We start from the raw sequence: 17,448 nt of genomic DNA, 5'->3' as shown, positions 1-17,448 counted from the left end.
CCAACGCTGACACTGACAGTGGCTGGAAAAGAATTGGTGAATTCCAAGCCCATATATATCATCCCTTGTGGTGTATGAAGAGTTTGCCTTGTGACCTAGAGCAGTACACACATAGAATACTACAAGCATTACTACTGCTCAACAATACATCGCTACAAGATAGCTATTTCCACTATATGCATTGATTACATTGTAATTATTACAGAACAGGTACTACATACACAGACATACTAAATGTTATACATACCTTCTTAATAATCGGAGATGTTATTGAATGGTATATTAATTGTTTTCGGTTTGTGTTTTGATCTTCTGTTGGGTATTTTGTACTATTCTGCAGGTAGATACAGATGGTTTGAATGTGTGACAAGGCATCCTTTTATAGTTAGAGATGAGTAACATGTGCTATCCTGATCACCAACTAGTGATCCACAGTAGTTAATTACATGCACCTCAGCTGTGCAGCTACTACCATGGCAACGGTGGAGTATAATTGAGTACTCCACTTGGGCATTGTCCCTTTGCCTTACTTGTGAGGAAGACAGCCTGGAAGTGTTGTTTGAAATCTATTGCAACAGCTGTATGGAAACAAACAGAAATATATTGTGTTTAATGCCTAGAAGATTTGGTCTACATGTGAGTAATGCTGCTATATTTCTGAACATTGCTACTTGTGCAGGGTTTGTCTGTACCTAATACTTCTGCATATGTTTCAGTCTGGCCAGAATGTTTGACCAGCTCACGGCTGTATGGTTATGCATATAATGTTAAGGGTTTACAGTGTGCTCACCAGACATCTTTAGTTTGGTGTAAATGTGTATCATACTGTGCTGATAATCAGTAATTGGTAACACCTCCTGGTGTAATTACTTTTCAACCCTCTGAAACAGGATTAGTTCAAACAAACCCTGTAACATCAGCAGCTGTTCCATTGTATAACAGCAACTATTTCACATAGGGCCATGTTAGTGTGTCTCTGTCCAGATATGTTAAGGTTTCAGCAGATGTCGTACAGTGGGTGAATAATTGGTTATGGTATGACAGTGTGTATTGTTGTAATTAGTTTGGGTGTGGGGGAGATGGTGGGTGTACATAGCAGATGCAAGTGTGTAGGAACTGCTTTTATACATATTCTATATGTGTGTGGGGTTCTTTCCCTATGTGAACACCTATCCCTTAGTGGAGTAATACTATGGTAATTGCAGGCTGATTCATTAAGGCACAGTTAAATGCTTCCTGTATTGCATGCCGGTATTATTAGTCCTTAAATCCTTTTGGCAATACATCGGAATGTAATAAAGTTTTACTACATGAAAGATGTCTGTGTATTTCTGTCATGGATATTTGCAGTCATTGTAGTTGTGTTGGTGACTAACCCTATTCGGCTCATGTACATAGAACATATTTGTAAAAGTGTATTGCCATATACTCTTCATATGTTATGTTCATATTGTTTGGGGGTGGCAGAATGTGTGATTGCTATGGTCCATGTTATACTCAGATTTGAACACTTCAGATGCTGTATACACACATGTATGTATGCATGTATATATATATATATATATATATATATATATATATATATATATATATATATATATATATATATATGTACAGAGATATAGATATAGATATATAATATATATTATTGCATATGTTTATATGTACCTCCATAGATCTATATATCTACATATATATGTATATCTCTATATATTGACATGTATCTATGTATCTCTCTCTCTCTCTCTCTCTCTATATATATATATATATATATATATATATATATATATATATATATAGCATGCACCTTTCATTGGGTACATGACGGTTTGTCCTATTTCTACACAATCCTCCCTTTTGTGTTTTAACCTGTCTGAATATACAGCTGGCATAGGTACATCTCAGGTGGCTTAGTGGTAGGTTGCTCGGAGGATGGTGTACATGGTTTGCAGGTTCTAATCCTGGAAGTGGTTATTTTACCTCTCAGAACAGTCATGGGTAGGGAAAGTGTGATTAACGCACATTTAAGTGGTTGTAAGTGGGTTTCCCCGTGGTCTGCCCGACATTAAGCAAAGGTTAATCCTGTGAAGCGCTTATCCGTTTAACCAGGTTTAAGCGCCACTTTTCCATCGTGCAAACCCGTGCAAAACCACTTACAACTGCTTTAATCAACCTGCATTCAACAGCCCTTATTCTGGCCCTCAAAATAAATTAATAGCCCTTGCAGGTCATGAACCCGGGACCATGAACACCACAGTCACTGACTTTACAACTAAGGCATCTGAGATATGTACAAATAATATAGTGTTTAGAATATACATTTTACTATAGGCATTCCTCACTACTGAAAACAAATGTGACAGTCAGTTGATGTACATATGTATGATACATGTTAATGTTCATATGTTTGTGGAATTAAGTGTTGTAATGTGACCTGACAGAGTGTATTATGGATGAGAATGGTTCTTGTTTTGTTTCTTTTTTATATTGTTCCTAAACTCAATGTATACCCCTCCAGTTCACTTATTGAACATCCAACCCAGGCTCTCCTTGATGCATAATTTCATTGCCCATCATTCCTCCCCCACCCCAATCCCGACATACCCAACAACCATCCCTTCTATGGTGAATTAAGTTAATATTAATAGTCATAATAGCAGAGCTGCATGTGTTTTGTGTACACTTCAATTCCTTTGGATTGCTTCTGTGTCACAAAGTGTGTTCATAAATGTTTATATATATGGCTATAGATATAACTGTATATATATATATATATATATATATATATATATATATATATATATATATATATATATATTATATATATATATTTCTATGTGCAGACATCACTGACATATATATATATATATATATATATATATATATATATATATATATATATATATATATATATATTTAGTATTAATTTGTAACAGTTATACATATGTAGACTTGTATATGTTGATTCACAAACTACAGTACATTACAATGTACTGCACATATGTACACAAAGTGACTGTCCCATTTGTGGTCAGTACTGTGGAATACCTATAGTATAAAGTGTAGTCTAAAGACCATGAAACATGTATATTGCTCAGAAGGCTTAGTGGGAAGTCCCATGACGATTGTGTTCGTGGTCCAGGGTTCAACACCTGCGATGCTTTACAAATGTGTTTTACTCCAGAATAAGGCTCATTTAAGTGGTTGTAAGCATGTTAAAAGTGCTTGTGTGACATTAAAGCAGCAGTTAAACAAACTTTAAAACTTATAACTCAAAAGAAGCCGAATCCAAACAAAGTTCCACAGCAAACGTTATTGATTTTGAGCGCTTTCGTCAGCCTTAAGCCTCAGACTTCATCAGAAACACTTGAAATACATTGTAACCCACTTAAATATCCTCATGGTATAGTCACATGATATTAAAACCACACACCCCATTAATTAACACAATTAATTCATAAAGAAATACAGCTCATTGATAGAAACACACTTCATTCATAAAAAACAGTGCCTAAAATCAAATGTGCAAAGCTCTTACAATTTGGGCTTTTTCATAAAGTGCATATGCAACACTTAAATTATTATTAAAATGTAAATGTTATTGTAGTACTTGAAGTTCATAATAGTTATTTTAGTACTTAAAATACATAGTACTGCATACAATGCGTAAAACCTTTATTCACATATGAAATTCGGATTTAAGTTTTAAGTAACTGCGAATAGACAAGGTCTCATTAAGGCCTGGAGGGCTGGTAGCATTGACACGGAGTTGCCAAATCAACTCCCTATACTCTAACCATATGTCTTTTGGTCCACCCCTCATGTCTTTGTCGGTAACTTGCTCCAAACCTGAAAATCTAAAACAGTGCCCACTATATTCAAAAACATGTTTAGCTAAGGCATTGGACATATTAACTTTCCGTATGTCATAGACGTGTTGGTAAATCTGTTTATTGAAGGCATTTTTAGTTTTTCCTATGTAGAACATGCTGCAATGTTGACAAATTGCAATGTATACTAGACACTTTGTCATGCAATTCATCTTATGCATAAGCTTTACAATTCCATATCCTTCAATATGCACAAGATTTGTTTCAAGAACATAACAACATTGTGCACAATGTCCACATCTTCTCATACATCCACCCACACTTTTCTGTACATTCCTTTCTAAAACGTTTTTAATGTTAGAACTTCTTTTATAGACAACTACTGGCCTCGATCCCATTTCCACTTTACTTTCTTTATTATCATTTAATATACTCCAATTGTTGTAAATCCTGCAAAATAGGGTCACTAAATACTTTGGTGTATCCTCTCCTGATTAACATATGCTTGAGAGTGTTCATTTTGTCAATGAATTGTTTATAGTCACTGACCATTCTTGCTATCCTCACCCCTTGCCCCTTAACCAATGATTTTTTCCTGGTGCAAGGGATGACAGCTTCCAAAATGTAGCAAGGTGTTCGAAAAAGTGGGGTTTCTGTATATTGTTGAGTTAAATCCTTTTTTGACCTGGTCCTTAGTAATTTTAATGTCTAAGAAATGTATTGCGTCCTTGGTGGATTCCATAGTAAAGGACAAAAAAGTGGTACTATTATTTAAAAATTCAAAAAAACTGTCCAATGCTTCCTCCGTGCCATCCCAAAATATCAGGATGTCATCAAGGAAACACCCATAAAATTTACAAAATTTAAATAACTCGTGTTTAAACACAAACATCGTTTCCCATTGGGTAAGGACAATGTTGGCAAATAGGGGGGCACATGCTGCCCCCATTGCTACACCAATCTTTTGTTTAAAGTACTGGTTTTCAAACACAATAAAATTGTTCTCAAGAATTACTTCCATAAGTGTTCTGAACATCAAAATTCTATTGTGTCTAAAAGCAGTGTTGTTGCAAAGGAAAACATAAAACCATTGAATACCTAAAACATGTGGAATGACAGTGAAGATATCCTTAACGTCTATCGTGGTTAATATCAAGTGTTCACAAAATAAGTTGTCCTTAATCTTGCTCAAGCAGTCCCAGGAATCCTTGAGGACGTGCTGGTATTTGTCCAACATATTTTTAAGTTGAAAATCCACAAATTTTGCCAAGTTGAATGTTTTAGAAGCCTTGGCATCAACAGTGGATCTCACAGGGGGATCAACAATATTTTTGTGAATTTTCGGGATACCGAAAATAGTCGGTATCCGGGGTGATTTTTGTTGTAAAAAGTAAAATTCACTGATAGTGATCTGTCCATCTTATAACAAATCATACAAAATGACATCAATGTGCCTGTAGGCTATGTTCAATTCATTCAGCGATGTTTGTTCATAACTGTCACTAAAAAGGTGCTCATACATTTTTTCTAAATAGGATAAAAAAGATTATGAAGCTGGTAAAGCTTACCCCACACCAAGTGGATTTTGCAGAATTCAGCAGCTTAGCAATAGAGAAAATATGTACCAAAATGAGTATGCGGATCAGGATTTGAGGAATGATGTTGTAAATGAGAATGGTGATGATGCGGTCCCTTTAGACATGCCATCGAGGAGGTCAGAACGCCTTCAGAATCGAACGAGGCAATTTGCCCAGGACAGGGACGTAGAGAGGAATGGGAACTTCAGGAATACATTTTCCAACAGGGGTTGCCCCTACAGGGGATGAGGGAAGGGGAACAACAGGTGGTAATAGATTCTGCCACCCAAATGAATACACACATAGTTATGAACAATGAGGGTGACTTTAAAATATTCAATTTAAGTAATGCAACAGTAGACAATGAGTGGGCAGAATTATTTCAAAAAGGGCTTAACTATGTTCCTTCTAAGGTTCCAGCGGTGGAAAAAATTCTTTTGGAGATTAAAATGTTTGTTAGGAAAATCAATTTGTGTATTTATTTTGACAATGAGATCAACAGTACACAAGCACCACAATGTAAAAAATCAAGTACATTTAACCCCCCACTACATCCCTTGTTACAGGTCTTTGAAAATTTATGTAGTAAACAAGTCAGGAATCTTATCAAATATAAGAAAAAGGATTGTACAACCAATCTTTCCCATGAAGAAAGTGACCTTTAAAAAAATATTTGTGACAATATGAATATCAGGTTAATGAAACCTGACAAGGGAGGGGGCATTGTGGTAATGGAAAAAAGGTCCTATTTAGAAAAAATGTATGAGCACCTTTTTAGTGACAGTTATGAACAAACATCGCTGAATGAATTGAACATAGCCTACAGGCACATTGATGTCATTTTGTATGATTTGTTATAAGATGGACAGATCACTATCAGTGAATTTTACTTTTTACAACAAAAATCACCCCGGATACCGACTATTTTCGGTATCCCGAAAATTCACAAAAATATTGTTGATCCCCCTGTGAGATCCACTGTTGATGCCAAGGCTTCTAAAACATTCAACTTGGCAAAATTTGTGGATTTTCAACTTAAAAATATGTTGGAAAAATACCAGCACGTCCTCAAGGATTCCTGGGACTGCTTGAGCAAGATTAAGGACAACTTATTTTGTGAACACTTGATATTAACCACGATAGACGTTAAGGATATCTTCACTGTCATTCCACATGTTTTAGGTATTCAATGGTTTTATGTTTTCCTTTGCAACAACACTGCTTTTAGACACAATAGAATTTTGATGTTCAGAACACTTATGGAAGTAATTCTTGAGAACAATTTTATTGTGTTTGAAAACCAGTACTTTAAATAAAAGATTGGTGTAGCAATGGGGGCAGCATGTGCCCCCCTATTTGCCAACATTGTCCTTACCCAATGGGAAACAATGTTTGTGTTTAAGCACGAGTTATTTAAATTTTGTAAATTTTATGGGTGTTTCCTTGACGACATCCTGATATTTTGGAATAGTACGGAGGAAGCATTGGACAGTTTTTTTTGAATTTTTAAATAATAGTACCACTTTTTTGTCCTTTACTATGGAATCCACCAAGGACACAATACATTTCTTAGACATTAAAATTACTAAGGACCAGGTCAAAAAAGGATTTAACTCCACAATATACAGAAAACCCACTTTTTCGAACACCTTGCTACATTTTGGAAGTTGTCACCCTTGCACCAGAAAAAATCATTGGTTAAGGGGCAAGGGGTGAGGATAGCAAGAATGGTCAGTGACTATAAACAATTCATTGACAAAATGAACACTCTCAAGCATATGTTAATCAGGAGAGGATACACCGAAGTATTTATTGACCCTATTTTGCAGGAAGTTACTAACAAAAGAATGAACGGGTATTTTGTTCCCCTATTAGGTATTAACGTGTCAAATACAAATGCTCCGCACACCTTGGCTGGTGGGATAGATAACTTGAATATAGGGGTGACTGACAGAGGTTTTAACAGGGCATTGATTTTGACATTTAGTCCTGTTTTTAGTGAGATAAAAGATATAATTTACAACAATTGGAGTATATTAAATGATAATAAAGAAAGTAAAGTGGAAATGGGATCGAGGCCAGTAGTTGTCTATAAAAGAAGTTATAACATTAAAAACATTTTAGAAAGGAATGTACAGAAAAGTGTGGGTAGATGTATGAGAAGATGTGGACATTGTGCACAATGTTGTTATGTTCTTGAAACAGATCTTGTGCATATTGAAAGCTTATGCATAAGATGAATTGCATGACAAAGTGTCTAGTATACATTGCAATTTGTCAACATTGCAGTATGTTCTACATAGTAAAAATTAAAAATGCCTTCAATAAACAGATTTACCAACATACTATGACATACGGAAAGTTAATATGGCCAATGCCTTAGCTAGACATGTTTTTGAATATAGTGGGCACTGTTTTAGATTTTCAGGTTTGGAGCAAGTTACCGACAAAGACATGAGGGGTGGGCCAAAAGACATATGGTTAGAGTATAGGGAGTTGATTTGGCAACTCCGTGTCAATGCTACCAGTCCTCCAGGCCTTAATGAGACCTTGTCTATTAGCAGTTACTTAAAACTTAAATCTGAATTTCATATGTGAATAAAGGTTTTACACATTGTAAGCAGTACTATGTATTTTAAGTACTAAAATAACTATTATGAACTTCAAGTACTACAATAACATTTACATTTTAATAATAATTTAAGTATTGCATATGCACTTTATGAAAAAGCCCAAATTGTAAGAGTTTTGCACATTTTATTTTAGACACTGTTTTTTATGAATGAAGTGTGTTTCTATCAATGAACCATGTTTCTTTATGGATTAATTGTGTTAATTAATGGGGGGTGTGATTTTAATATCATGTGACTATACCATGAGGATATTTAAGTGTGTTACAATGTATTTCAAGTGTTTCTGATGAACTCTGAGGCTTAAGGCCGACAAAAGCACTCAAAATCAATAAAGTTTGCTGTGGAACTTCGTTTGGATCCTGCTTCTTTTGAGTTATTAGTTTTTGGCGTGTGTTTGACTTGAAACTTTAAAACTTATAACCTGTGTGCGCATACATGGCCACATCTGCTAACTACTCAGGATATATACATTTCAGTGAAGTAACATCTCACTATGTGCTTACATAACATTACATTCTCTGTTGACTTTACCCTCCAGCACACATGGGTATATATGAGTGTTTCAAATGTTTATTATACTGAAGAATACTACCTAGATATGCAAGCTGTGGTTAAGGTATACTTTTTAACATGAAAAATATCTCTGACTTTATTGGGATTTGAACCAGGAATGCACAGATACTATGCAAACGCTGTAACCATTACACTATTGACATTAACCTTGCTTCTGCCTATTTCTTATTTAGATGATTTCTATGTGTAAGCTAGGCTAAGCAAAGGGCGTAGGCACCCAAACCCACTGAGCTTCACTTACTCTTGAAATAAAAACATAACAAATGAAATGAGAGACTATAAATTAAATTCCTAACTACATTAGGCATAGCCCCTCACTAACACACTTCATGAGAAACCTTGATGTGTGAATGGGTAACAGAATATACACCCCTGGGATCATGTGTCCCAGAACCATACAGCCAGGGGATGGGGGAGCCCCTCCAGTTTTATAGCTGCAAGACCTTTTGGGGAAATTGAATGGTGTTGATGTTTCATGTTAACATGCTCTCTTTAGATCACTAAGTGCCCCTGTCACCCTCCACCACCCCAGTCCTCAACAGCTTCCGGCACCTCTACCTGGAATCACTTCATTGGCTATGCTTGACAGAGGCTCAGTTATTTCATCAATGGTGCGGGGAAAGCCAACACACTGTAGCAATGCTTCTAAATGCCCTTGGGCAGATAGCCTATTACATATCTGTGAACCTCTAAAGTGCAGGCCATCACAGACATAATATGTGAATAAACAGAGCTTTCAGATCACAATATACAGTGAAAAATCACCATGAAGTCAGGAAACAGTTGAGTACAGCAAGAACATACAGAACACTGATACTCAATCACTCCAAAAGCCTATCTTGGAAGCTAGAAGACTTGTATAAGTTTAAGGCTTTCTATTGCTTACCAGTAGGTTACCTACAGGAAAGATGAGAAACAAGCACAGATGGGTTACATGCATGCAACAATACCATACCGGCTTGCATGTGTCAGCCTTAGGCTTTGGAATACTGGCCAAGGCTATTGGTGCCCCCATGGTGCCTTTTTTAGGCAAGTCTCAAAGATGATTCCCACCTCCGTAAACAGCACAATAGCGGAATCATTGAGGGTTATGCTACTCAATGCCAGGGGTTGTAATCATAACATGCACGCACTCACAGCAGTCCTCCTTATGGACAACGTTGACATCTGTGCAGTAACTGAGATGTGTTTTAAGGCTCCTGAGAGCACACCAGTACTACAGGACTACAACCCATACCATACTTTTTGGCCACAGAACATGGACTGACACAGACATGGAGGGGGTGTATCCATATTCATCAGGGATACCTACACCTCCAGGTTAGTAGGGCAGCATGATACCTCTGAGATCATCCATGTGCAGCTAACATCAGCCACAACTGCAATGCAAACTGTGGCCTGCTACAGATCACTGTCTATGACCCAGGACCACTACTCCTCCTACCCGGAGACAGTGGAAAACATGGCAGTCCTACTGAACATCCTGGTATTGTTCCATGTCAAGTACCCTACCATTAACTGGGAAACATACTTGAGTACTCACTTCCAGGCCCAGCGCTTCCTAGAATTTATCACCTCATATGCCCTGTGTCAGATGGTAAACTCCCTAATGAGAGGTGGAAACATACTAGAAGTGGTAATCACCAACATGGGCGATAGGTGCACCACAGCAGAGGTAAACTGGTCACTGGTTAGATCTGACCAAGGACTTTTCACTGATGATTTCCACACCCAACCATCTCCCCACCCAAGGAAACCACAGTGAATACCTTTCCTACAGCTAAATTTACACTACTAAAGACAGAGGTGGGAGGTTTCACAGCCCCCACATCTAAGGGAAAACACTGCTCAAGATACAGAAAAATTTACAAATGTGCTCTATAAGCACCTACAAGGATATATGGATTGTGCCATCACTGGTAAACCAAGACTAGCTCCTCCTAGACAAAGACACCAGTCTGGTGGACCCCTGTAATAAACAGGCTATACAAAAGAAGTAGGACAGTAGTCCAGAAAAACAGCAACACCAAGAAGGACAGACATCCGTGACCAGTATTAGTAAGAAATGTAGGTCCCTCATGAAATCATCCAAGGCTAACATCAACAGGAAAATAGGCAGGGATTCGAAAGATAACAACAAAGCCTTCTTTGGCTACATCAAGGATCTAAGTGGTACCACACAGATTTGTACTGTGCCAGTGCAATATAGCACAAATATACTGACCTTACTGATATCGCCAACACCCTTGCAAATACATTCAGTGCAAACTTCACCCCCTAAAGAGCCCACAACAATACCCGGAAAGTACAGTATCCCAGACATCAGAGACACACAGGTGGAAATGGCCCTCTCAGATGGTAGAACACAGTGGCAATGGAGGCAGATGGCATCCCAGACTGCATCTTGCAAACACTACAGGACAAACTAACCCCCCACCTAATTAAGCTTTTCATCCTCAACCTCTACACAGGCTACATGCCCATGCAATGGTACATAGAAACTGTTATTCCACTCCACCAAGGTGGAAACACAACTGACCATGGTAACTACCACCCCATAAGCCTGACTAGCCTGGTCTGCTAAGCTGTGGAGCGCATCCTCATGGCACTCATTGACAATGACATTGTTAACTCCAAACACTTGACCCAACCCAGGTCAGCTTGGTTGAGTGCAGATCATGCCTACTGAACTTGTTTGACATCTTACAGACAGTCAGCAAGACATTAGATGAGGGGAGAGGTGGTTCACACTTACTACCTGGACCTCGCCAAGGCTTTTGACACCATTTCCCACTCAGGTATTATTGATAACCTTACCAGCCTGTACATAAACCCATACATCACAGGATGGGTTGCCAACAGGCTTACACACAGAACCCACATGGTAAGACTAACAGCCTCCAGGTCCAACTCTTAACCAGTCACAACTGGTACCCCACAGGACTCAGTCCTGGGACCCCTACTGTTTGGCATATACTTCTCAGAAGTACAGGCAAACACAGGTGGACTGCGGCAGACCATGTTTGGCAATGACTGCAAACTGGGAGCTATAACTGACAGTCCAGCTGACACAGCCATCCTTCAAGGGGTCTCACAGAAACTGACACAGGGTGTCAATGTCATGGACTACAGCTAAGTGCCACAAACTGCATGGTCATTCCATTTTGGAAAACTAAACACCCACATATTAACACGTAAGTGGCAGCCACTTTAATACAGATGAGGTAATAGGGTATCTGGGGACTAAGGTAGATAGTGATCTCTCCTTTGACAATCATATCTCCAGAGTAGTTAGGACATTCTTCTATGTAGGCTGTCCTATTACTAAAGGGTTTGCATCAAGACATACTGAGGTTATAGTGCCCCTTTACTCATCACTCATCAGTCCCATCATAGAGTATAATAACCCATTTGGGATGTACCTCAGAAGACACTTCTGACAGCTGGAAGGTCCACGAACATACCTCGCCAAGAGGATTACTGGCCTCAAACATATGTCCTATGCAGCCAAACTGAATAAACTTCTGCTTTACTCAGTGGCATCTTGTTTACTCAGAGATGATCTCTGCTGGCCAACAAAGCCATGTCCAACTCAGACTTAATGGATATGCTCCACCTATGGGAATCCATGTCACAGTGAGCCACACATTGTAGTGAGCTAAACCGTGCCACAACAATAACTAGAAGATGCTGGAGGGACAGATTCCTGTCACAGAAATTCCCCATGCTTTGAAACTACATCCCTAATTACATTATACAGAGCCCCTCACTAACACTCCTCATGAGAATCCTTGAAGAGTGGATGAGGAACAGCAGATACACCCCAGGGATTCCACCATTGGCTCTGCTCCACAGAGGGACAGTTAATAAATTGATGGGGTGGCAAAAGCTGACACATTTTGGCTAGGCTTATGAATGCCCTCAGGCAGTTAGCCAAGTACCTACCTATGAACCTATGAATCTATACATACAGTATCAGCACATTTTGATAGCTTAATTTACTGTTCAGGTGTTGACTTACCTTGTGCCAATAGCAGTTGTGTGTGCAGTAGTTGAGGGCTGCCTATGTTGGATGCACACAGTAGACTGCCTATATATGACAATTTACAGGTAGTCTTGTGCGTGTGCCATCCATTTTTACTGTGTGTGCAGGTGGTGAAAGGTGTCAGTCCCTAGGTGCCTACACTGTCAGTGTGTGTGCTATATGTTCCCTCCTTGCCAAGACATAGGCATAATGGACACACCTCTGTCTGTCTACTGGGACTGGCTCAGGGTATTTGTGGTCTGAGCACCTCTGTGCCAGTGGGGCCCTTGGCAATGTTGGTGGGCTGTGAGGGCCTTCACCATTCTGTCCCTGCTGCAGCTGTTTCCGCAGGATCATATTGTGTAGCATGGCACATACTATGAAGATGTGGGCACACATGCTTGGAGAGTACTGCAAGGCTCCACCAGATATGTCCAAGCAGCAGAACCATGATTTAAGCATTCCAAGCACACTCTCTATGATGATTCTGGTTTGTGCGTGTGCCTCATTATGGCATTCTTGCATGGGTGTGTGTGTGCATTTCTGATGGAGTCATCAGCCATGGTTCCAGTGCATAGCCAGCATCCCGACCCCCACTAGGTGGCCATATGGGATGTCCCCCCTGGGAAATACCTGATACAGCTGTGAGGCATGCTAGATGTGAGAGTCGTGATAGCTTCCAGGGCTGCCAGCACGCACATCCATGATAATGTCCTGGGCATTGCACATGACCTGGCAGTTGATGGAGGGGTATCTCTTGCAGTTTATGTAGCACCTACCCTACTCACCGGGTGGTGACTTGATGTGTATGTGCGTGCAGTCTATTGCACCCAGTACCTCTGGGTATTCTGCCACATGGTGGAAGAGATGCATATTGCTGGCCAACTCCTCCTGCATTCAGGGGAAGTATATGTGCTCATTGGCATGTGGTAACATGGCATCCAGGAACTGGTGAAGTACCCTGGATGCTGATGCCTGTGAAATCCCCATAATATCCCCAGTTGGCCTTTGAAAGGTACCTGTAGTTAGTATTCTCAGGCTTACACATACCTTCGTATCCACTGGGATGGGTTCCCCTCTGTTTGTTCTGGCTCTAAGGCTTGGCTAGCACAGCTCCACAAGTTGCTGTAGGGTATCCCTGTCCACCCTGTAATGCTCTACTATTTCCAGATCATGTAGCCCCTGGTAGGTTACCCTCGGTCTGAACACTCTTCTCCTCCGCTGGTGCCTGGGGTGGTTGTGAGCATCATCCTCCACACCACCTTCAGTCTCCAACACATGTTGGTGGATCAAAGCTATGGCAGCCCCTAACATGTACATATTAAAAGTTCCCCATCTGTATACACCAGTGGTGCAGAGTGTATGGGAATACACAAGTGTGTGTGAGGTGCTTTCACATTTTATACTTTTGTGCTATGTATGCTGCTGATGTCATTGGGTGTGTATGAGCAATTCCAGCTGCAGGGTGTCTTAATTATGGGTTTTAGAGTGAGTACTGCAAGTGTGGGGCCTTTAGTGTGGAGTTATGCTTGCCTGCCTTGATTAATCTGTTGCCCTTTAATTCACTTTTATACCAGGATCCCCTCCCATTATCGGCATGCCTCCACCTGCTGTCTTTCTTGTTTTGTACTTTCCCTATCCAATCATGTGTTGCAAAATGTGTCTTGTAGCTAATATAATGCAATTCTGCTTTGTTCTGCCTTGACACTTTACTGTTTTCTTTGCAGTACAGCCCCTCTCCTTTCCTGTTCTGCAGGTAGCTGCTTGCAGCCTTGTTAGCTGTTGTCAATGGCCCACTGTAGGTTCCTAGGTGTTAATTAGTCATTTGTACTCCAATTTCCCTGCTGCAGCATTTCCTTATTCTTTTCCTATATCCTTCCTGTTTCAGCTCCGGTGCGCGCCACTCAAACCCGTTTACCAAGTTTAAGCACGTTTTAATCTCCGTTCACATGCATACTCGGTTACCTTCTGTGCTCTCAGCTAAGCAAAGCTATAACCAGTTCAACACACCCCTTTCCTGCAGCTTTGCTTAGCTTTGGGACACTGGATTAGCAATGCTCCAATCTGCTTACAGCAAAGGTGACACACCCCTCTCTTGATGTCATTTCTATCTCAAGGGCACACCTCGGTGTTATAACGCTACACTGTGAGGTGCATCCTTACACCAGCGGGGAATCTGTGATTCACTATTACTCCTCTCATTTGCATGGCATTGCCTACTAATTCCTAGCTACTGTGCAAAACGCTGTCACAACCCCTTTGCAACCCTTGCACCATGGTGTGGTGTAACATGCCTGCCATTGACTATTATGGGAATATCATGATATTGTTACATTGCAGTTTTATTCTATGTTTTTCTATTTTTCTTGCGATCCAGTTTGCGCGCCACTGCCCTGCGCTTAAACTTCATGATAGTGCAAAAAAATGAAATTAAATGTTTTTTTTATATTTTGTACATTTTTATATGCCAATGGCTATATATTTAGCCATTGGCATATATTAACAATATAATACATGTGTTTGGCCAGCTGTCATAGCTCAGATTTTATGTTTGCAAAAATGTAAACCGTTTTTTTTTACGGTTTACATTTTTGCATGCTTACACTACGCTTACACCACTTCCTGGATCACTAAATACCTTTATTTGCATGCTACACTGCTGCAGCTGGGGTAATTAGCATACAGGGGCCGGGAGTTGTGTGGGCGTAGTGTACGCAGGTAGTGCACGTGGAAACAGCTCGTACCTGCATCGCTTGCTGGCCATATTTGGTGTCGGAATGCCAATACTACGTCTGCACCTGGTGCAAGCATCATGAATCCCAGGGACAGTGTGTGTAAAGGCCATAGGAGGTGGAGTCTGCATCTATGTTAACAAAAGATGGTGCAGCAACTGTGGAATCATACTATCACACTGCTGTGAGAAATTAGAGTTCCTGTCCATTAAATGTAGACCATTTTACTTGTCCAGGAAGCTGAATAAGGTCAGTGTAACAGTGGTGTGTATCCCACCTACTGCTAATACCACTAAGGCTCTAAATAAACTATGCAATCACATGGGGAGCTGGAGAGCAAATATCCTGACTTTGTATATGTGGCAGCTGGTAACTTTAATTAAGTTGATCAGAAAGAAGTACTCCCACGCTACCATCAGTTTGCGCTCAGTCCTACAAAGGATGAAAATATCCTGGACAAGGTGTACCTAAACTTAAAGAAAGCTTATAAGGCAGTGCAACTTCTACAAATGGGAAATCTGACCTATATGCCATCTTGCTATCACCAGCTTACAATCCTGCACTGGTTAGAGAGAAACTCACGAAGAAACAAATCAGGGTATGGCCTGATGGGGCTATGGAGGAACTCCAAGATTACTTTGAAAGAACCAGCTGGGACATATTCAATGAGGCAGCCACAATGAATCAGCATCTGAACATTGATGAATACACTGAGTTAGTGATGGCATACATATCAAACTGCGTTAATGGGGTAACAAATACCAAGAGTATCACTATTAGAGCTAACCAGAAGCCATGGCTCACTCCTAAGGTATATGAGCTTCTGAAGGAGAGAAACACAGCTTACAGGGTTAAGGACAAAGCAGCCCTAAGTTTAGCAAGAGGTAATCTGAGAAGGGGTATAAAGGAGGCTAAGAGGGAGCATTGCAGAAAGGTGCAGAACCACTTTGAAGACATGAAGGATGCAAGGAGACTATGGCAAGGCATACAAAATCAGGTCAGCACATTATGAGGACAGCATCGAATTCCTGGACAGTTTGAGCATCTTATTTGATATATTTGAGGAAAGAAACAACAGGTTGGCACTAAAACTACCCACTGATGAGAAGGATGCAATACTCAGCCTCAGAACAAAGGAAGTAAGAAGAGAGCTAAGGAGAGTGAACCCTAGGAAGGCTGCTGGCCTAGACAATGTATTGGGCAAGGTGTTAAAAGTCTGTGCTGATCAACTATGCACAGTGCTCAAGGAAATATTTAACACTTCCCTTGCCATGGTGAAAGTACCCTCATGGTACAAGGAAACTAAGATCATCCCACTACCTAAGAAAACTACTCCTTCCAGCCCTAATGACTACAGACCAGTCACTCTGACATCCACTGTTATGAAATGTTTTGAGTGGCTGATCAAAAAGCATCTTTCATCATGCCTACCTCCTGATTTTGACCCTTGCAGTTTGCATACAGAACTAACCGATCCATGGCTGATGCCATATCAGTAGCACTACACATCTCCCTTGAGGATTCAGAAGGCAAAGACAACTATGTGAGGATGCTGTTCACAGACTTCAGCTCTGCATTTAATATGGTGGTACCTATGCAGCTGGCAGAACAACTGGCACATTTAGGAATCAGTAAGCATCTGTGTAACTGGATCCTGGACTCCTTATTGACAGACCACATTGGGTGTGGGTGTGTTCAGGTGAAAACATATCAAAGTACATCACAATTAACACTGGGGTTTCACAGGGATGTGCTCTCAGCCCAGTGTTATTCACCATCCTGACCCACGACTGCTATGCTTAGCACAAGTCCAACCATATCATCAAGTTTGCTGATGACACTACAGTCATGGGGCTCATCACAAAGGAGGATGAAAGGGTTTACAGGGAGGAGGTGGCATCTCTGATCAGTTGGTTTGAGGAAACAACCTTGACCTGAGTGTAAGCAAGACCAAAGAGATTATCATTGACTTCAGGAAAAGAACCACACCCATGAATCTATGAACTTTGTTTTATGTGTATAGCCCATATATTTAAGATTAATCACATAGATTTGATATTTGTTTCTGCCTAGTTTCTG

The sequence above is a fragment of the Protopterus annectens genome, chromosome 2.part0 (assembly GCF_019279795.1).
Source record: "Protopterus annectens isolate FY-2018-M chromosome 2.part0, PAN1.0, whole genome shotgun sequence".
In the NCBI taxonomy this organism is placed as follows: Eukaryota; Metazoa; Chordata; order Ceratodontiformes; family Protopteridae; genus Protopterus; species Protopterus annectens.
The sequence above is the reverse complement of the archived record's forward strand: the minus strand, read 5'-3'. Positions refer to the sequence as shown.